Genomic DNA, 23,630 nt, shown 5'->3' with positions numbered 1-23,630 from the left:
GGAAAGAATTTGGAATTCCAAATAATTTACCCTTCCTGATCTAACTATAAAAATGCACATGCTGTTGTTTACCATTAAAAAGAGTTAAGACCATCAAAAGACATCTCTACCCAAGTTTCATGAGCCAATAGTTTAAGAAAAATGAGCTTTATCCTGTTGGGAAAATGATCTGTTTTTGTCACATCCCACTAAAGAATTAGCTCTGTCACAGGATTAAAGTACAGCCATCTGAGGACAAAAGTCTAGGCAGAAAAAGAAAGAATACTGAAATTTGATAAAGACCCCTCAGGAATATGGCATTTAGCTGTTTCAATGGCACCTTTCATCTAAGGACCTCAAAACAAATGTTATTTACACTACCAAGAATCAAAACTGTAGCACCATGGCCTAATAAAAAAAAAACGTATCAATGACCTAGAGCAGCGGTCGCCAACGGGTGGTCCGCGAACCACTGGTGGTCCGTGAGGTCCAAAAGGTTGGCGACCACTGACCTAGAGGGAATTCAATACTGATGTTCTGAACTCAGCCCTCTGCTCTAAAAATCAAGATCTAGTTTTATGTAAAAGTAGTGTGGTATAAGAAGAAATATATATCTTCATCCTTAATTCCTGGTACAGAGCTCTTAAACCGTTGGAATTTCCTGAGGGGATAAGTCTCTTCTTTTATTCATAAAAAAATCCCTTTCGCCCTAGCTGGTTTGGCTGTGGACAGAGCACTGGCCTACGAACCAAAGGGTCCCAGGTTCGATTCTGGTCAAGGACACGTACCTTGCTTGCAGGCTCCTTCCTGGTCTAGGCCCTGGTCGGGGTGCATGCAGGAGACAACCAATCGATGTGATTCTCTAACATTGATATTTCTGTCTGTCTTTCTCTCTCTCTAAAAATCAATGTAAAGCCCAACCAGTGTGGCTTGGTGGTTGAGCGTCTACCTATGAACCAGGAGGTCATGGTTCAATTTCTGGTCAGGGCGCATGCCCAAGTTGCAGGCTCAATCCCCAGTAGAGGGCGTGAAGGAGGCAGCTGATCAATGATTCTCATCATTGATATTTCTATCTCTCTCTCCCTCTCCCTTCTTCTCTGAAATCAATTTAAATATATATTTTAAAAAAAGAAAGAAAGAAAAAATCCCTTTCAACCATACCTGAGTTTAAGCTAATGAGGCGACACTGGGTGTGCTCCAAGATAGCTTCAGAATGGAAGCTGGTTGTCAAAGGAACCAAGCATGTGAGTAGAAAGTTGGAACTTTCATGCCCTGCCTCCAATCTGGGAAAGGGAGAGGCTGGAAACTGAGTTAATCATCAATATCATTGATTTAACCAATCATTCCTAGGTAATGGAACCTCCACAAAATCCCCTAAACAAAAGAGTTCAGAGAGCCTCTGGATGATGAGCACTCTGAGGTACTGGAGGGTGGTGGGCCCAGAAAGAGCATGGAAGCTTCCCATACCCTCCCCTATGCATCTCTTACATTTGGCTGTTTGTGAGTTGTATCCTTTATAATAAACCTGTAAACACAAAGTGTTTTTTGAGTTTTGTGAGTCAACCCAGGGAATTATCAAATCTGAGGAGGGGGTTGGGAGAACCCCCCAAATTTGTAGAGAAGCCAGAATTTGTTGCAAAGCACAGGTGGCCCAGGACTTGCAACAGGCACCTACTATGGGGGCAGTCTTGTGGAACTGAGCCCTTTAACTTGTAGGATCTGACACTAACTACAGGGAGAGAGAGAGAGAATTACATTGTCAGAAACTCAGTGTTACAGAATTGGACAATTGGTTGTAATGGGTAGAAGTGGAGTTCTTGCAACATCACAAGGAAAAGAATTTCCTGAGACTCTCAGGGGAGGATGAGTAATATCTATTTGGGTAGAAATAAACCCCTGAGTTTTTAATGTCCCATTTCCCTCCGTCCTGCCACAGAATGTGTCCTTCAGCAGGGCCAGAATAAAGGCTACTGCCCACAATTTCTGCTTCATATTAAAGTCCAGCATCCTGCGTGTGGAGTCAGCAAGGCCATGGGCTATGCACCTGCTAAGGCCACATGGCTATGGAGAGAGAATGTGTGAATGCACGATGAGCGTAGGTCACGCACGGAGCAAGAGAGGACAAGAAAGAGGGAACTCTTTGTCTGGGATTTTAACAGGAGCTTCTTCAAACTAACCAATTAACTTTCCAAGATTTCCTGAGCTTTGCTGGGGTTTACCCCCAAGCCAATCCATTGTTCCCCAGGCTAGACTGACAACAGGCAAGCACTTCCCCTGCCCCACCACTTCTACAGTGCATGTGCCTATCTCCTTCTCCTCTCCGCCCCCCCCCCCCCCCCCCCCACAATCCAGTCCAGGGAGGGGGAAGAAAGGACTATTAATCCCCTAGTTACACAGTGGTCTGCAAACTCATTAGTCAACAGAGCCAAATACCAACAGTACAACGATTGAAATTTCTTTAGAGAGCCAAATTTTTAAACTTAAACTTCTTCTAACGCCACTTCTTCAAAATAGACTTGCCCAGGCCGTGGTATTTTGTGGAAGAGCCACACTCAAGGGGCCAAAGAGCCACATGTGGCTCGAGAGCCGCAGTTTGCCGACCACGGCCCTAGTAGGAACAATACTATGTGAAGCTGGAGCTCTCTGTTGAAGCTTCCCAGGTGACCACAATTACAATGTCTGACTTCCCTTTGCTTTCTTTCCTTTATTAAAATTAACTAGCTAATTACAACAGTAAGAGTTGTGGTATGGAAAAAAACACACACACCAGAAATTCATTCCTAGTCTATATTTGTAAAGCTTGGAGATACAAATGGATTTATTGATACAATGGCTCACTTTACCTTGCTGCACATATATGAAGACCCAAAAATTTAAGCGATGTTGTCAGAATAGTTACTAAAAATAATAATTAGCACTAATTTTATGAAATATGTATGTCATCTTTGTGCCAAGCATTAAGCTTAGGATAAATTATTTCCAGTATATACAACTCTAAAACGTACTGTCCCCAATAGCAGATGTGAAAATTAAATCTAATTAAATTTCCCACTGCACACGACAAGTGACAGAGCTAAAGACTAAACCTAGTTTTAACACAAAAACTCCTGCCTTCTATATTATAGCAAGCTTTACTTTTTATTATTTATATAAAATTATAAACTCTCAACAATCCTTGAGAAAAATATGTCCCAAATGATCCTCTTAAAAGACTTGTCTTAAAGGCTCTGTTGCGAGGGAGTGGGGGGTGGAGGACCTCTAAATTCTGATCTACTCCAGAGTTAACTAAGTTTCTCAACCTCTTTTTTCTTTCTTTTTTTTCCAATTTTTTTATTTATTGATTGATTAAGGTAATCTTCCCATTGCCCCCCACCCCACTCCCATACATGCCCTCACCCCCCAGTGTCTGCGTCCATTGTTTATGCTTATATGCATGCATACAAATCCTTCAGTTGATCTCTTATCTCCCCCACCTCTCCCCAACCTTCCCACTGTAATTTTTTTTTAATTTTTTATTGAGGTATTATATGTGTACATATCTTACCATTACCCCCCCACCCCACACCCACACTTGCCCTCACCCCCCAGATTTTTGCGTGCATTGTTTATGCTTATATGCATGCATACAAGTCCTTAGTTTGATTTCTTATCTCGCCCCCCTCTCCCTAACTTTCCCCCTGTAATTTGAAAGTCTGTTTGTTGCTTTACTGTCTCTGTATCTATCTTTTTGTTCATCAGTTTATAATGTTCTTTATTATCCATAAATGAGTGAGATCATGTGGTATTTTTCTTTCATTGACTGACTTATTTCACTTAGTATAATATTCTCCAATTCCATCCAGGTTGCTGCAAATGATGAGAATTCCTTCTTTTTTATGGCAGCATAGTATTCCATTGTGTAGATGTACCACAGTTTTCTGATCCAGTCATCTGCTGACGGGCACCTAGGCTGTTTCCAAATCTTAGCTATTGTAAATTGTGCTGCTATGAACATAGGGGTGCATATATCCTTTCTGATTGGTGTTTCTAGTTTCTTCGGATATATTCCCAGGAGTGGGATTACTGGGTCAAATGGGAGTTCCATTTTCAGTTTTTTGAGGAAACTCCATACTGTTCTCCACAGTGGCTGCACCAGTCTGCATTCCCACCAGCAGTGCACGAGGGTTCCTTTTTCTCCGCATCCTCGCCAACACTTGTCGTTTGTTGATTTGTTGATGATAGCCATTCTGACAGGTGTGAGATGGTACCTCATTGTTGTTTTGATTTGCATCTCTCGGATAATAAGTGACTTTGAGCATGTTTTCATGTGTCTCTTGGCCTTCCTTCTGTCTTCTTTTGAAAATATTCTGTTTAGGTCCGTTGCCCGTTTTTTTATTGGATCATTTATCTTCCTTTTATTAAGTTGCATAAGCTGCCTGTAGATGTTGGGGATTAAACCTTTATCAGTGCTAGCATTTGCAAATATGTTCTCCCATGCAGTGGGCTTTCTTGTTGTTTTGTTGATGGTTTCTTTTGCTGTAAAAAAGCTTTTTATTTTGATGTAGTCCCATTTGTTAATTTTCTCTTTAGCTTCCATTGCCCTAGGGGCAGTGTCAGTGAAGAAGTTCTTTTGGCATATGTCTGAGATTTTGTTGCCTGTGGATTCCTCTAGTATTTTTATGGTTTCCCGTCTTATGTTTAAGTCCTGTATCCATTTTGAGTTTATTTTTGCTTCCCACTGTAATTTGACAATCTGTTTGATGCTTTACTGCCTCTGTATCTATCTTTTTGTTCATCAGGTTATAATGTTCTTTATTATCCATAAATGAATGAGATCATGTGGTATTTTTCTTTCATTGACTGGCTTATTTCACTTAGCATAATGCTCTCCAGTTCCATCCAGGCTGCTGCAAACGGTAAGAATTCCTTCTTTTTTATAGCAGCATAGTATTCCATTGTGTAGATGGGCCATAGTTTTTTGATCCAGTCATCTACTGATGGGCACCTAGGCTGTATCCAAATCTTAGCTATCGTAAATTGTGCTGCTATGAACATAGGGGTGCATATATCCTTTCTGATTGGTGTTTCTAGTTTCTTAGGATATATTCCTAGAAGTGGGATTACTGGGTCAAATGGGAGTCCCATTTTTATTTTTTTGAGGAAACTCCATACCATTCTCCACAGTGGCTGCACCAGTCTGCATTCCCACCAGCAGGGCACGAGGGTTCCTTTTTTTCCGCATCCTCACCAGCACTTGTCCTTTGTTGATTTGTTGATGATTGCCATTCTGACAGGTGTGAAATGGTACCGCATTGTCGTTTTGATTTGCATCTCTCGGATAATTAGTGACTTTAAGCATGTTTTCATGTGTCTCTTGGCCTTCCTTCTGTCTTCTTTTGAAAAGTATCTATTTAGGTCCGTTGCCCATATTTTTATTGGGTCATTTATCTTCCTTTTATTAAATTGTATGAATTCCCTGTAAATGTTGGAGATTAAAACTTTATTAGTGATAACATTTGCAAATATGCTCTCCCATACACTGGGCTTTCTTGTTGTTTTGTTGATGGTTTCTTTTGCTGTGCAAAATCTGTTTATTTTTATGTAGTCCCATTTGTTTATTTTTCTCTTTAGTTTCCATTGCCCTAGCAGTAGTATCGGTGAAGAAATTGCTTCGGCATATGTCTGAGATTTCTCTGCCTGTGGATTCTTTTAGTATTTTTATAGTTTCCCATCTTATGTTTAAGTCCTTTATCCATTTTGAGTTTATTTTTGTGTATGGTGTAAGTTGGTGGTCTAGTTTCATTATTTTGCATGTATCTCTCCAATTTTCCCAACACCATTTATTGAAGAGACTGTCTTGACTCCACTGTATGTTCATGCCTCCTTTGTCAAATATTAATTGAGCATAGTGGTTTGGGTAGATATCTGGGTTCTCTATTCTATTCCATTGGTCTATATGCCTGTTCCTGTGCCAGTACCAGACTGTTTTGAGAACCGTGGCTTTGTAATACAGCTTGAAATCTGGTATTGAGATCCCTCCTACTTTGTTCTTCTTCCTCAGGACTGCTGTGGCTATTCGGGGTCTTTTTTCATTCCAGATGAATTTTTGGAGGATTCTTTCTAGGTCTGTGAAATATGCCGTTGGTATTTTAATAGGGAGTGCATTGAATCTGTAGATTTCTTTGGGTAGTATGGACATTTTAATGATGTTGATTCTACCAATCCATGAACACGGTGCTCTTCCATCTATTTGTGTCTTCCTCTATCTCTTTTTTCAATGTCCTGTAGTTTTCTGAGTAGAGGTCTTTTGCCTCCTTAGTTAAGTTTATTCCTAGGTATCTTAATTTTTTGGTGTGATGGTAGATGGGATTGTTTTCTTAGTCTCTTTCTGTAAGTTCACTGTTGGTGTATAAAAATGCCATAGATTTCTCAGCGTTAATTTTGTATCCTGCTACATTGCCGAATTTATTTATTAAGTCTAATAATTTTTTGATGGAGTCTTTAGGATTTTCTATGTACAGTACCATGTCATCTGCGAATAAGGACAGTTTTACTTCTTCTTTTCCAATTTGGATGCCTTTTATTTCCTCTTCTTGTCTGATTGCAATGGCTCATACTTCAGTACTATGTCGAACAGGAGTGGTGAGAGTGGGCATCCCTGTCTTGTTCCTGTTCTTAGGGGAAATGGTTTTAGTTTTTGCCCATTGAGTATGATGTTGGCTGTAGGTTTGTCATATATGGCTTTTATTATGTTGAAGTATGATCCTTCTATTCCTACCTTGCTGAGAGTTTTTATCAACAATGGGTGTTGGATTTTGTCAAATGCTTTTTCTGCATCAATTGATATGACTATGTGGTTTTTATCTCTCAATTTGTTTATGTGATGTATCACGTTTATTGATTTGCATATATTGTACCATCCTTGCATCCCTGGGATAAATCCTATTTGGTCATGGTGTATGATCTTTCTGATGTACTACTGGATCTGATTTACTAGAATTTTGTTGAGGATTTTGGCATCTATGTTCATGAGGGATATTGGCTTGTAATTCTCTTTCATTGTGTTGTCTTTATCTGGTTTTGGTATTAGGGTGATGCTGGCTTCATAGAATGAGCTTGGAAGTGTTCCTTCCTCTTGAATTTTTTGGAATAGTCTGAGGAGGATAGGTTTTAGTTCTTCCTTGAATGTTTGGTAAAACTCCCCTGTGAAGCTGTCCGGCCCCGGGCTGTTTGCTTGCTGGAAACTTTTTAATGACTGCTTCAATTTCTTCCATAGTTACTGGCCTATTGAGATTTTTAGATTCTTCCTGATTGAGTTTTGGAAGGTTGTATTTTTCTAGGAATATGTCCATTTCCTCCAGGTTGTCCAGTGTGTTGGAATAGAGTTGTTCATAATATTTTTTAACAATCCTTTGTATTTCTGTGGGGTCTGTTGTTATTTCTCCTCTTTCATTTCTGATTTTATTTGGGTCCTCTCTCTTTGCTTCTTGGTGAGCCTGGCGAGAGGTTCATCAATCTTGTTTATCCTTTCAAAGAACCAACTCTTGGTTTTGTTGATCTTTTGTATTGTTTCTTTGGTCTCTATGTTGTTTATCTCCGCTCTGATCTTTATTATTTCCTTCCTTCTGCTTACACTGGGCTTTTCTTGTTGGTCTCGTTCTAATTCTTTGAGTTGTAGGGTTAGATAATTAATTACCATTCTTTCTTGTTTTTTGCAGTAGGCTTGTAGAGCTATGAACTTCCCTCTCAAGACTGCTTTTGCGGTGTCCCATAGATTTTGGATTGTTGTGTTTTCATTGTCATTTGTTGCCATGATGTTTTTTATTTCTTCTTTGATTTCTCTGGTAACCCAGGCATTGTTTAATAGCATGCTACTTAATCTCCAAGTGTTTGATTTTTTTGGATTGCTTTTATTGTAGTTGATTTCCAGTTTTATGCCATTGTGATCTGAGAAGATGCTTGATGTGATTTCTATCTTCTTGAATTTGAAGTGACTTTGTCTCTGTCCTAATATGTGGTCTATCCTTGAAAATGTTCCGTGTGCACTGGAGAAGAATGTATATTCTGTAGCTTTGGGGTGAAATGTTCTAAAGATGTCAATTAAGTACATCTGATCTAGTGTGTCATTTAGGATTGCTGTTTCTTTGCTGATTTTTTGTTTAGCTGATTTATCCAGTGGTGTCAGTGGGGTATTAAAGCCCCCTACTATGACTGTATTGCTATCAATCTCTCCCTTGATATCTTCCAGAAGTTGTTTTATGTATTTGGGTGCTCCTGTATTGGGTGCATATATGTTTACCAGAGTTATATCTTCTTGTTGAATTGCTCCCTTTAGCATTATGAAGTGGCCTTCCTTATCTCTTGTTATGGCCTTTACTATGAGGTCTATTTTATCAGATATAAGTATCGCAACACCAGCTTTTTTCTCATTTCCATTTGCCTGAAAAAATGTTTTTCCATCCCTTCACTCTCAGTCTGTGTGAATCCTTTGTTCTGAGGTGGGTCTCTTGCAGACAGCAAATATATGGGTCATGTTTTCTTATCCATTCAGCTACCCTATGTCTTTTGATTGGTGCATTTAATCCATTTACGTTTAATGTTATTATTGACAAGTACATGTTTGTTGTCATATTTTTCCTTAATGTTTGGGTTTCTTCTTGCCTTTCTCTTTCTTTTTACAGCAGTCCCTTTAGCATTTCTTGCATTGCTGGTTTGGTAGTGATAAACTCTCTTAGCCCTTTTTTGTCTGTGAAGCTCCTGATTTCACCTTCAATTTTGAATGATAGCCTTGCTGGGTATAGTATTCTTGCGTTCAGACCCTTGCTTTGCATCACTTTGTAAATTTCATTCCATTCCCTTCTGGCCTGGAGTGTTTCTGTTGAGAAATCCGTTGATATTCTAATAGGAGAACCCTTGTAGGTAACTTTCTGTCTCTCTCTGGCAGCCTTTAAGATTCTTACTTTGTCGTTGGTGTTTGCCAATATAATTATGATGTGTCTTGGTGTCTGTCTTTTAAGGTTCATCTTGTTTGGGACTCTATGTGCTTCTTGGACTTGGATGGTTTTTTTCTTGCCAATATCAGGGAAGTTTTCTGTCATTATTTCTTCAAACAGGTTTTATATTCCTTGCTTCTCTCTTCCTCTCCTTCTGGTACCCCTATTATAAGAATATTGTTTCGTTTTGTGTTATCCCAAAGCTCCCTTAGGCTCTCCTCTTGCTTTTTAAGTCTTCTTTCCAGTTGCTGCTGTGTTTGTGTTTTTTCCTACCTTGTCTTCTAATTCGCTGATGAAGTCCTCAGCCTCTTCTAGTCTACTGTTTAAGCTTCCATTGTGTTCTTTATTGCAGCTATGTCATTCTTAATCTCCTCTTGGTTCCTTTTCATATTGGCGACATTCTCATTCAGCTCCTTATAATTCTCAATGAGTTGTATTTGTCATCCAGCCGTTTAAACATCCTTATAACCATTACTCTGAATTCCTTCTCTGATAAGCTGCTAGCCTCAATTTCATTTAACTCCCTTTCTGGCGATTCCTCTTTTCCTTTCCTTTGGGGATTGCTTTTTTTTGTCTTCCCATGTTTTCCTGTAATGTTTTCATTGTAGATCCAATTGCTTTGCTACTCAAGTTCTTTTGGAGATGGTGCTACTGGTGTAATCTCTCAGTTCTCCTGGGCTTGGTAATCTAGTGTAGCTCCCTACTTGAGCTATTTGGGTTCTCTTGATGTAGGCCGGCGAGCTTGAGAGGCACAACTGTGGTGTCTCAAAGTCAGCAGCCATGGAGGGGAGTGTCCCAATTTTTGCTGTCTTGCATCCTTAATTCCCTTAAATGAAATCACGTGTGCCCAGCGGGGACTCACAGTGGCACCCAGGAACCGTCTGTTGGGGTGATGGGACTTAGGGGGCCTGCACTCTGGAAAGGCGTGACTGTGGTGTCCAGAGTTCTGTAGTTGTGGGGTGGGCAGGCTCAGCTTTTGCTGCTGCGCCTGTGGTGGATAGGCACTTACTCCCAGTGGCGGCTCACAGGGGCACCCACGGTACGTTTACCTGCGAGGCACACTGAAGCACTCTGAGGGGCCCTGGCAGTGTAGCCGCGTAATTGAGGCGCCTGTGGGCAGGTATCCAGAATGAGTGAATTCAGTATTTCTACTGCCGGGGGGGGAGTGTGCCCGTTTGTCCAAGATCACACCCAGGGAGAGCTCACAGTGGCTCCCACAAGCGCCCTGTGGGTAGGTGGGCTCAGGGTGCCTGCCTGTTGGAAATTCGCATCTGTGGAGGTGCGTTTGCCAGTGCAGAGTTCTGACGCACTCTGAGGGGTCCTGGCACTGAGGTTGAGCAGCTGGGGTGAATGTGGGCAGTTATTCAGGAAGAGGGAATTCAGAATTTCTACTGCGGGGCAGCGCGCCCTTGTCTGTGCAGAATCACACCAAGCAGAGTCTCACAGCTGCCCCCCCACCCCCCCCCCGAGTGCGCTGTTAGTAGATGGGCTCAGGGGTCCTGCTCCTTGGAAATGCACGCATGTGGAGGTGCCTTTGCCTGCACAGAGCTCTGACGAACTCTGAGGGGCCCTGGCACTGAAGTTGGACAGCTGGGGTATCCGTGGGCAGTTATTCAGGAAGAGAGAGTTCAGAATTTCTACTGCAGGGCCGCGTGCCCTTGTCTGTACAAAATCACACTCGCGGGGGCTCCCAGTGGCTCCCAGATGCTGTCTATGGAGTGGTGTGCCCTGGATGCCTGCACGCTGGAAATGTGCCAATGTGGTCCGGAGTTCTGCCTCTGGGGAGGGGGAGGTTGCACTTACTTCTGTGGTGCACCTTTGGAGGTGGAGGTCCCAGGGTCTGCAGGTCTGCGGGTGGGGCAGCAGGATTTTGGCTAGAGTGGCTGCTGGGTCGTGGGGCAGTTCCAAGGCCTGTCTGGTTGATGGTGCTGCTAAGTTCCTAAAAAAGGCCATTCTCCCCTTCAAGATGGCATGGGCTCCGTGCCTGAGGCCCGCAGTCCAGGGAGTGCCCGCAACAGTGGCAGTCTCTCCTTGTCCAAGAGAGCCTGGTGTGCCATCCCCTGCTGCTCCTACGGGGATTTAACTGTCCCTCACTCACTCACACACACACCACACACATCCACACACTCTCCTTTCATACCTTCACTCACTTACTTCCTCTCCCTCACCTCCGTCCTGCTAGCCACCATCTTCATGACCTCCAACCTCTTCTTTCTTATGTTTCTATTCACTCCCTTAGTGATCTCATCCAGGCTCCTGGCTTTAAATATATTCTATTTGACAACAGTGGACCCTTTCTCCTGTATCCCAGATTCATAAACCCAACTACCTATGCAACACCTCTACTAAGTCTAATAGGCATCTACAATGTATTATGTCCAAAACTGAACTGTTCTTTCCCTCCACACTTATTCCTTTCAGGCTCCCCCATCTCAATAAATGGCAATGGCATTCTTCCAGGAACTCATCCTGAACTCCATCTTTTCCTTCCCAGCACACATCCAATCTAGCAGCAAAGCTAGTTGTCTTTACTTGAAAAATATATCCAGAATCACACCATGTGTCACCATATTCACTGCTACCCCTAGTGCAAATGGTCATCTTCTCTCACTTGGATTACAGCAGTAGCCCAGCTACTATTCCTACTTTTGCCTCTGCCCATTCCACCACCAATCCATTACCAACACAGCAGCCAGAATAATGATAATGTCAAAATGGAAATCAGATATCATACCATTACCCAAAACCCTCCAAAGACTTCCCATTTCACTCAGCATAAAAGCTAAAGTCCTGCAAAGGACCAACAGAACTAGCAGCAACTGGGGGCTTATTAGAAATGGGCCCCACCTCAGACCTACAAAATTACAATCTGAATTTTAACAAGAACACCTTAGGCAATTCATGTGCACATTAAAGTTTAAAAAGTCTTTGCATAAGGCACCACAATATAAGTACCCATCCTCCCAGATCCTTGCCATTCCTCAGGCAAGCTTCTCTCTCAGGACATTTGCATTTGCCTTTTGCTATGACTGGAATGCTTTTCTTTTATCTCCTCTCATCTCTTTCAAGACTTTATTGAAATGTCACCTTATCTGTAAGACTGTCTGTGAATACACAATCCCTCCCCTCAATATGTCCTATTCCTCTTGCCTGTTTTTACTTTTCTCATTAGAACTTGTTATCATAGGTTAAAAAGTTGCATTTTTACTTAATTATCTTGTCTAGTCTAGCTCTCCATATAATATATATAATATACTAGAGGCCTGGTGCGCAAAATTCGTGCACGGGTAGGGGCCCTAGGCCTGGCCAACGATCAGGGCCGATCTGTGGGGCAACTGGTGGGGTGATTGGGGGCCCCCTGCTGGCACCCACCTTGGCTGGCCTGGCACCGCCCACTTGCCGGCCCCACCCCCCACCACCGCCCATCGGGGACTGCAGGCTGGGGGCAGCTCCTGCATTGAGCGTCTGCCCATGGTGGTCAGTGCGCATCATAGCAACCAGTCATTCCACCGGTTTTTCCTCCGTTCAGTCGATTTGTATATTAGGCTTTTATTATATAGGATTATATAGGATAAGCTCTAAGAAGACAGTATTTTTGTCAGTTCTCTTCCCCAGTGCTCAGAGCACAGTACCACTCAATATTTTTAAATGCATAAAACAATAAATAAGGTTTCTCTTCAAAACACTATCTGGTAAGATTCTGTAAAATGGTCCCTTACCATTCAAACTGACATTTTCTCAGTATCACATAAAACAAATCAACTTTTTATTTAGTTAGTTAATCCTCACCCAAGGATATTTTTCCATTGATTTTTAGAGAGAGTAGAAGAGAAAGGGAGAGGCAGAGAGAGAAACATCAATGTGAGGGAGACACATCAATTGGTTGTCTCCCGCACGCCCAAAAAATAGACATAATTTTGATTGGTTTCCAAAAAAGAATAATAGTAATTACCTACCCTTTCTGCTCCAAAGTGGCTTTTTAAAAAATTAGGTGCCTATCCTATCTAACAATAGAGTAACATGTAAATTACCATCACTCCGCTACGCCCACAATTGGGCGGCGGGAGGCTGGGGGGCAGGACTCGGGGTGGCCTATCCGGCCATTGAGAGGCACGGATCCGCTGCCACTGAGGGGGGCTACCCTGCTGTTGAGAGGCGCAGGGGGCGGGACTCCCGCCCCCTGTGCCTCTCAACGGCCAGATCCGCGGCTGCTGAGGGGGCCTGCCGCGGACACCCAGCTGCGCCTCTCAACGGCAGGGTAGCCAGGTGTCCATGGCAGCCCCCCTCAGTGGCCGTTGAGAGGCGCAGGGGGCGGGAGTCCCGCCCCCTGCGCCTCTCAACAGCAGGGTAGCCCCCCTCAGCGGCCGCGGACCATCAAAAGTTGGCGAGCTGGGTGCCTGTCCGCTGGTGCACCAGGCCTTTCAGAAGCCTCTGCCGAGCCGGAGGCTTCTGAAAGGCCTGGTGCACCAGCGGACAGGCACCCAGCTCCACCGCGAAAAGCGAAAGCGTGTAGGGGACCCTACACGTGCATGATTCAATCATGCACTGAGCCTCTAGTAGCCTATATAATAAAAGCCTAATATGCAAATTGACCGATGGCAGAATGACTGGTTGCTATGATGCACACTGACCACCAGGGGGCAGACGCTCAACGCAGACACTGCCCCCAGCCCGCAGGTCCCAGGCCAGCCAAGGCAGGTGCCAGCAGGGGCCCCCCGGTCGCCCCGCCGGTTGCCCTGCAGAGGGAGGCAACCGGTGGCAACGGCAGGGGGCAGAGGGCAGGGCCGGCGAGCAGGCAGTACCAGGCCGGCCAAGGTGGGTGCCAGTGGGGACCCCCGATCACCCTGCCATACGCCCCACAGATCAGCCCTGATTGCCGGCCAGGCCTAGGGAACCTACCCCTGCATGAATTTCGTGCACCAGACCTTTAGTTTGTATATAAGGATTTCTGGTACCAAGAATTAACCAATTAGACATAATCTTATTATGCAACATGGCCAATAGATGCAACTCTCTTGTATGACCTATATATTTATGGTTCAAGACAGGGCATTCACACTGGGTGGCTATTTTTGTGCTGACTGTTGTCATTTTTTTATTGACAATCTAAGGGAAAAGACGTCAGTGCCCCTGACTAAATAGTTAGGTATTGCATGTTTTAAAAATTCTTGCGGCACACCCGTTGAAAACCACTGCTTTACACTAAGTGGCCAGATTATTATGATCTCTGAACGCATAATAATTTGGCCACTCAATGTATAACCTATATAATAAAAGGCTAATATGCAAATTGTCCCCTCAACTAGGAGTTCGACCAGCAGGCAGGCCGGCCAACCGCCCATGTCCTCTCCCCCTGGCCAGACTGGCCGGACCCCACCCATGCACAAATTCATGCACCAGGCCTCTAATACACACACATACACACACACACACACACACACACACACACACTGAGTAGCCAGATTATTATGCATTCAGAGATCATAATAATCTGGCCACTCAGTATATATCAACAAAATAGTCTTCCACACAAATGTTCTCATCTGATCCTCAACAATCCTTTGAGGTCTGTGTAAAGCAAATAACCAAAAGGCTAGAGGTGAGAAAACATACTTTAACCCTCAAAGCATAACATAATAATGTCAAAACTGGGAATGAAGTCTCTTGATTTCTACACTATCATACCTCCTCTTGCAAATGATATTGAAACAGACTATAAAATCACATAGCCATATATTATGCTGAAGATACTAAGCTTTCCCAAACCATTCAGTGTCTATGCAGAATGGAAACAAACTCAGCTCAAAAAAGTCACAATCTCAACTTGAGGAATAAGAATTCAAACTGCTTCCTGTCACTTATTAGTATAAGTCTAACCCAGAGTCCAATGACATTTAGGAAGAATTTAAGGAATTAGTTATTATAATGCACATCAAGAAAGTTCTTATTAAGCTATGACAATTGCTAGAAAAAAGGGAGAATAGAAAGGTAGATGAAACCAGTGAACTGAGAACTGAATTCTAAAGAGGAAAGTCAAGGTATCATTATTTTATAGTGCTCTGACTGCCTAAGTGATGCAATTTTGTAATAAAAGAAAGAAGACATACCTCCTCAAAATCCCAGCACAACAGCTTTCCTTTCTTTGCATAGATGAGGATGAAACGTTGTAATCCAAAATGTTCCCAAAAAAGTTATTTTTTAAAAAGACATAGAAATAGAAGATCCATACGAAAAGAGATCCAATCTGGGAAGATGGAGACTGTCTTCTAAATCTTGTGATCAAGACCAGCGGTTCACCAAGTGTCAGCATCTGAAGAAAGTGCTAATTGCAGTTGTGTCTTCTGGAGAGAGTAATACCTGCTGGGACAAAGGAGTAAGAGGAGAAAGAAACACTACTGAATGCAAACAAGTGGCTAGCAAACAATTACCACTCATTAGTCTCAACATTTTTCAAGTTGGTATTAGTGAATATTAAAAGATCACGTAGAGGTAAACACAAGTGGGCGAGCCAAATGACAATGGGGTTATCAAAGACAGTAGCAATCAAAGGTACGTGTCAGTCCTGGCCAGGTAGCTCAGCTGGTTAGAGTGTAGTCCCAATAAGCCAAGGTTCCAGATTCGATCTCCAGTCAGGTCACATACAAGAAGCAACCAATGAATGCATAAATAAGCGGTACAACAAAATCGATGTTTCTCTCACTTACCCTCCCTCTCTCTAATCAATAAAAAAATGCAAAAAACAACAACAAAGGTACACTTCAGCAGGTGATCCAGCTCTCTATTTCATGTTTTTTATAGTAAGACTAGTGACCTGGTACACGGATTCGTGCACAATGAAAGGAAATTAATTAGAAGGTGGCTGGCGGGGCGGGACTGGGCAAGACGAACCGGACACACCCTGGAACCAACCTCCCCCAGTCCCTCCCTAGCTGGCCGCACCTGGGGCAGCGCCGTGGCTCGAAGGGCATCTGCCAAGTGAGCGGGGTCCCACAGGTGGGGTCCCTCGGCCTGGCCTGCGGGGATCAGGCCAAAACTAGCTCTCCAACATCCCAAGGGGTCCCAGATTGTAAGAGGGTGGTTCACCACAGCTCGGCAGCTCCTGCATTGAGTGTCTGTCCCCTGGTGGTCAGTGCTACCGGTGGGAGGGTCTGCCCCCTGGTAGTCATTGCACGTCATAGCTACCGGTCGGATGGTCAGTCAGTCGGACAGTCACTTAGCCTTTTATATATAGATGATAGCCTTTTATATATAGATGATGATCATATCATACAACCAAACACAGACAAATAATATTAGGTAGCCTGGCAATAAGACCAAGCACTCTTATAAAACAAATATTATATTGAAGGAGAGGAGGATTAACTAGGGAACTTATATGCATATGTGTATAGCCCATGGACACAGAGAATTAGTGTGGTGACAACGTGGGAGGGGCGGGTGTGGGGTGGAGAGGGTCAATGGGAAAAATAAAAATAGAACAACAAAAAATAAAGGGGACATCTGTACTTTCAACATTAAAGATAAAATAAGTAAATAAATAATAAAGAAAAAATAAAACAAATATTGTATAACAACTAATTAAGATGTCTATATCAGCAGAATATATAGAATCATGCAAATATCCTCTCTAATAATCCTCTCTAATAAAATGGTAATATGCAAATTAACCATCACTCCGCTACATAAGCCACGCCCACCAGCCAAGCCACGCCCACCAGCCAATCAGGGCGAGCATGCAAATTAACCCCAATCCAAGATGGCTACAGCCACAGAGAGCAAGGTTTCCCAGGTAACAGAGCAAGCCAAGCTTTCCAAAAGCCGTTGCAGGCCTAAGCCTCCACTCAAGCTACAAAGTTTCAATTATAGAAGGTAAACAAATTCAAACAAATGGCGGCAGAATGGAGCTTGAGAGAGCAGGCCAGGGTTGCCGCCGGCAACAGGGGAAGCAAAGCTTTCCGCACACCCTGGCCGGGCTCATCCGCTTAAGGCTACAAAGTTTCAATTGTAGAAGGTGAATTAACTGCCACAGAAATGGCTGCCGCCCCCGGAGGGAACAGCAGGCTTGGCTCCACTCCAGGATACAAAGTTTCAATTGTAGAAGGAAAATAAATTCCAGATACCAGGGCCTCCCCTTGGGTCGCCAGGGTACGTGGCCGGCCTGCAAACCACCACAGGCCCCTCGCTCAGGCCGCCCCACGCCCCAAGGGAACCCCACCCTGATCCGGGACACCCTTCAGGGCAAACCAGCTGGCCCCCACCCGTGCACCAGGCCTCTAACCTATCTAATAAAAGAGTTCTATGCAGATTGATCATCACTGCAACACACAATATAGCTGCCCCCATGTGGTTCAAGATCCTGCCCCCATGTGGACACAAGATGGCCACCACAAGATGGCCAGCAGGAGAGGGCAGTTGGGAGGCACCCGGCCTGCAAGGGAGGGCAGTTGAGAGGGACCAGGCTTGCAAGGGAGGGCAGTTGGAGGTGATCAACCCTGTAGGAGAGGGCAGTTAGGGGTGACCAGGCTGGCAGAGGAGGGAAGTTGGGGGCAAACAGGCTGGCAGGGGGGCAGTTAAGCATCAACCAGGCTGGCAGCGGAGTGGTTAGGGGGTGATCAGGCTGGCAGGCAGAAGCGGTTAGGGGCAATCAGGAAGGCAGGCAGGTGATCAGTTGAGAGCCAGCAGTCCTGGATTGTGAGAGGGATGTCCAACTGCCCATTTAGGCCCGATCCGGGATCGGGCCTAAACGGGCAGTTGGACATCCCTCGAGGGGTCCCAGATTGGAGAGGGTGCAGGCTGGGCTGAGGGACAACCCCCCGCCGTGCACGAATTTCGTGCACCGGGCTTCTAATATATATATATATATCTGGCAGAAAAACAAAGGTAATGTGGAAAGGAAGGGAAATCAAAGTTAATTGAACACATCGGGTGGTTTTCTGTACCCTTGTTAGATATCTTACAGACTTAGGAATCTGTCATATATATTTTTAAAAAATATATTTTTTTTTATTTCAGAGAGGAAGGGAGATGGGGAGAAAGATAGAAACATCAATGATGAGAGAGAATCACTGATCAGCTGCCTCCTGCACACTCCTACTGGGGATCGAGCCTGCAACCCGGGCATGTGCCCTTGACCGGAATCAAACCTGGGACCCTTCAGTCTGCAGGCTGACACTCTATCCACTGAGCCAAACCAGCTAGGGCAGGAATCTGTTATATTTTGGCATCAAATTAAGGCAATACTTCTTGATTACTGCCAAATCACTGCATTTCCATCAAACTACAAATTATAGAATACAAAGTGAGGCAAAAGTAGATTTACAGTTGTTTGCTAGTATATGGAAATTAATAATAATGTAAGAATAAACTGTTTCACATACTCACAACTGTGTAAACTTACTTTTGCCTAACACTGTATATAGTGGGCTGAAATGAAATATAATGAATGGGATTAATAGCAGATAAGACAATGCAGACTAAAATATTAATGAATGTAAAACATAAGAATAAATACTATCCAAAATGAAATCTGAAATACAAGAAGTCTGAGAAAAAAAGAGTAGAACACCAGGCGAGCTATGGGACAACCTAAAGGAGCTAATGTATAATTGGTATCTTAAGGAGAGGGGGACAGAATTTGAAAAAATAACATCCAAAATTTTTCCAAATTTGATGAAAACTATAAACCCATAGAGCCAGCAAGCTCAACAAACACAAAGCACAAAAACCTGGAGAAAATTAAACCAAGGAGTAATCAAAATCAAATTGCTTAAAACCAGAGATAAGAAAAAAAAATCTTAAAAGCAGCCAGAAGAATACAGAATAGGAGAAAATGTTTGCAAATCATATATCTGATAAGTATTTATTATCCAGAATATGAACAGAGTCCTATAATTCAACCACAAAAAAACAAACAACTCAACTCAAAAATGGGCAAAAGACTTGAATAGATATTTATCCGAAGAAGATACATGAATGGCCAATTAGCACATGAAAGATGTTCAACATAACTATTTATTAAGGAAATGCAAGTCAAAACCACAATGAGATACCAACCTCATACTCATAAGGATGGCTTCTAATTAAAAAGTAAATAAATAACAATGTTGGCAAGAAGATGGAGAAATTGGGACCCTTCTGCACTGTTGGTGGAAATGTAAAATTGTACAGCTACTGGGGAAAACAGCATGGTGGTTCCTTAAAATTTAAACCTAGAATTACCATATAATCCAACAATTCCACTTCTGGATATATAGCCAAAAGAATTGAAAGCAGAATAAGAGATATTTGTACACCTGTGTTTACAGCAGCATTATTCACAATAGCTAGAATGTGGAAACAAGCCAAATGTCCATCAACAGATGAATGGGTAAGCAAAATATGGTATATACATACAATGTAATATTATTCAGCCTTAAAAAGGAAATGGCATATGCTACAACATGAATGAACCTTAACATCTATTAAGTGAAACAAGCCAGTCACTAAAAGACAAATACTGTATGATTCCACTTATATGAGATACCTAGAGTAGTCAAATTCATAGAGCCAGAAAGTGGAATGGTGGTTACCAGGGGCTAGAAGGCAGGGGAAATGGGAAGTTAATGTTTAATAGAAATAGAATTTCAGTTCTGCAACATGAAAAGAGTTCTAAAGATAGATGGTTGTGATCGCTGCACAATGATATGAATGTACTTAATACCATTGATCAGTACACTTAAATATGGTCAAGATGATAAATTTTACATTGTATGTTTAACGGAATTTTTATAAATCACAAGAAAAATAAAAGGCAGCCAGAATTAAACAACCACACACTATGTACAGAGAGACAAAGATAAAAATGACAGAAAACTGAAACAATAAGACAGAAAACTGAAAGAAAAATACTGTCAACTTAGAATTCTATAACCAGTAAAAATAGCTTCTATAAATCAAGACAAATTAAAGACTTCTTCAGACATACAAAAGCTGAAAGGATTTACCACCAGCAAACCTGTTCCACATGAAATGTTAAAAGAAGTCCTTCATTCAGAAGTAAAATGTATCATGTAGAAATCTGGAACTATACGGAAAACTGAAGAGCACTGAAAATGTAAATACACATACTGTACTTGACAGAGGCTTTTATTATGAGAGCAGATTCATTTACATTATTAAAATAAAGAAAAAAAGCACTAACAAGAGTTTTCATATTACATCTCTCTTCCCAAATGCCTGTCTTAAAAAAAAAAAGAAGTACCTTACTAGAAGAGATTTCCCATCACAACATTCTTATAAATTAGAGTCAATATTATCTTTTTATAAAAAGAAGTACAAAAAACAAACAAACAAAAAAACAGGTACAAACTATTTGTTCAGTAATAGAGATCTTCTTGGTTCCAGCCCAATGTTCATTACACAAACCCTTTTAAAGGGCTTGCCTACAGTGAAGTTCCTTGGGATAAAGTTTGATGGTGGTTAATATATAACTTATATATTTTCCGTTACCTCCAGGGAATCCCAAAGTCACTTAGAAGTAAGCTATAAAGACAGCAAAGACTATTCCTTGCTTTCAAGAAGTCTGAAAAACAGGTTTCAATGGATTGGGTCAGGTTACCCCAAACTTGCAAAATAAGAAAACTTTTGCCAATTCGAAAAGGAATCTATCAAGGCAAAGGGGTCAAAGCAATAACTGCAAAACAAAGCTTCAGGGTTGGGTGCCAAAATAAGAAAACACAAATATTTAATGCTACTCTATTATAGTCCAAATCTCAGAGGGAATATGGTAAGAATAAAACCCCTGTAACATCAATGATGCCAAATAGATTACAGAATGGGAATCCTGTCTACTATCCCTCTGAATACATAATGCTAAACATAATTCAGACACTCAGATATTCGTTAAGACCACAAGCAAATGGTATAATCCAACTTCACAGTGAAAGACTACTTGCTACTCTCACAAGGATAACTGAATGGAACACAACATAATTCAAGATATTTCTCTAACAGAATTCTAAGGGAAGGCTACCTACTATTACCCCATCTGGATCAAAATCCTTTACTGCATAATGACAACAGGAAAATTATGTGATTTCAGTATTCACTGATAAATATTATGCCAAGACAAAGTAGCATTCTATCAGCACTTTACCCCAAATAAGCCACTGGGAAACATAAAATAAAACTTTTCGAAAAGAAAATACATTCATACCCTAGCTGGTTTGACTCAGTGGATAGAGCATCGGCCTTCGGACTGAAGGGTCCCGGGTTCAATTTAGTGAAGGGCACGTAACTCAATTGCAGGTTCCCGGCCCTGGTCAGGGCATGTGCAGGAGGCAACTAATCGATGTGTTTCTCTCACATTGATGTTTCTCTCTGTCTTTCCCTCTCTCTAAAAAAATCAGTGAAAAAATATCCTTGGTGAGGATTTAAAAAAAAGAAAATACAAGAGAATTTTAAAACATATGTTCAACAAAAACTGATACACGAGCCCATCAGGGTGGCTCAGTGGTTGAACGTCAACCAATCGAACCATAGTTCAATTCAGGTCAGGGCACATGCCCAGTTGCAGGCTCGATCCCCAGTGGGGGATGTGCAGAAGACAGCCAATTAATGATTCTCTCTCATCATTGATGTTTCTATCCCGCTCTCCCTCTCCCTTCTTCTCTCTGAAATCAATAAAAAAACATATATTTTTTAAAACTGTTACATGAATGTTCATAGCAGCAGCATTCATAATAGTCAAAAAGTGAAAACAACTCAAATGTCCATCAACTAAAGAATGTATAAACAAACAAAATGTGGTATAACTAAACAATGGATTATTATTCAGCCATAAGAAAGGAATTAAGTACTGAAACATGCTACAACATAAAGGAACCTTTAAAATATTAAGTAAAAGAAGCCAGAAACAAAGGCCATATATTATGTCTCCCCATTTAAGTGAAATGTCCAGAATAGGTAAATCCATAGGAATAAAAATCAGACTAGGGATTGCTAGGGTTTCTTTTAGGAGTGATGAAAATGTTCTGCAATTAGATGGTGGTAGTGGTTGCACAAGATTGTGAATGAACTAAAAGCCTCTAAACCAGGCGTCCTCAAACTACGGCCCGCGGGCCACATGCGGGTGTTTTTGCCGTTTTGTTTTTTTACTTCAAAATAAGATATAACAGTGAACTGGCCCCGTTTAAAAAGTTTGAGGACCCCTGCTCTAAACTGTATATTTCAAACAGTTAATATCATGAATTTTGTTATGTGAATTTTACCTCAATACAAAAAAAAAAAAAAAAAAAGTAATGGTCCCAAGTGTTAGTTATCTAATACCTGTATCTCCCACTACTTAAAAAAATGCTGTATTCATTAAAATCATTCAAAAATACTTTTGAAAATTTAGTATTCTGGGCCCTGGCCAGCTATATCAGTTGGTTAGAACATCACCCTGATATACCAAGGTTGTGGGTTTGATCCCCAGTCAGGACACACACATACAAGAAATAACCAGTGGCCCTGGCTGGTGTGGCCCACTGATTAGACCGTTGGCCTGTGCACCCAAGGGTCTCGGGTTTGATTCCTAGTCAAAGGCATATACCTGGTTTACGGGTTTGATCCCTGGCTCCGATTAGGGCACGTATGGAAGGCAACCAATTGATGTCTCTCTCTCATATTGATGTCTCTCTCTCTTTCTCTCCGTCTGTCTCCCTCTCTGCCTCCCTCCCTTCCACTCTTTAAAAAAAAATCCAAGGAAAAAATATTAACAACAAAAAAAGAAACAGTGAATACATGAATGAGTAGAACAACAAAGTGATGTTTCTCTTTCTTCCCCTCTCTCTCTCTTTAAAATCAATAAATTAAAAAATAATATAAAATTTAATGTTCTGGAAAAGGCAATACTGTATAGACGGTAAACAGATCAGTGGTTGCCAGGGGCTGGCGTGGGGGGAGTTAAATAGCTGAGGCACAAATTTTTTAGAGCAGTGAAACTATTCCATATGATACTGTAATGGTGAATATATTAAAAGTTTGTAGCCCTGGTCAGTGTGGCTCAGTTGGTTGAGAGTTGTCCTGTACACCAAAAGGTTGCTGGTTCGATTCCTGGTCAGGGCACATGCTCAGGTTGCCAGCTTGATCCCCAGCAGGGGGCCTGCAGAAGACAGCCAACTGATGTTTCTCTCCCTCTCTCTCTCTAAAAAATCAATAAAAATATTGTTTTAAAGAAGTTTGTCAAAACCCATATAACTTTAAAGCACAAAGAGTAAACAATGTATGCAAAATTTAAAATAATAATTTAAGAAGTAAAGGGATCTCGGCATAGAATGCAGAATGTGACGAAACAATCTAAATGTACTGCAAATGTGAAACAACCTCACAAAGGAGGTGGAAGAATATAGTGCTAACCTAGGTAATGCTGGAAATGAGCAGAGTCTGTAAGACTAAAGCAAAAACGAAGGATCCACAAGCACTGTACTCTAGTTAATATAGTTGTTTCCCACAGTGGCACATACTAACCATTCTAAAACCATGTATATGATGTATAGTGGAATTGAAGAATTAAGTAAATGAATGGCCAAATTTCTTGCTGATAAAGTGGAATGATTAATGTGTTAAGGAATTAGAGTTGGACACATCAGTATGAATTCATGTGTAGCTTAATATAGAGACAAATGGTTTACATACAGAACTATTTATATTCATGTACAC

The 23,630-nt window shown here is 41.9% G+C and overlaps 1 protein-coding gene across 1 annotated transcript in view; it reads right to left on the bottom strand.

Moving 5' to 3' along the window:
* The window catches only part of TMCC1 (transmembrane and coiled-coil domain family 1), a 159,565-nt gene that overhangs the window by 130,126 nt on the left and 5,809 nt on the right, over positions 1 to 23,630 (bottom strand). The window contains exon 2 of the mRNA XM_079795376.1: positions 15,059 to 15,308. The gene's annotated coding sequence lies outside the window, so the exon portion shown is untranslated. The remainder of the gene's footprint in view (positions 1 to 15,058; positions 15,309 to 23,630) is intronic.

This window comes from Cnephaeus nilssonii, assembly GCF_951640355.1.
Source record: "Cnephaeus nilssonii genome assembly, chromosome: 17".
NCBI classification, from domain to species: domain Eukaryota; kingdom Metazoa; phylum Chordata; class Mammalia; order Chiroptera; family Vespertilionidae; genus Cnephaeus; species Cnephaeus nilssonii.
This window is presented reverse-complemented; position numbering and strand designations above follow the sequence as displayed.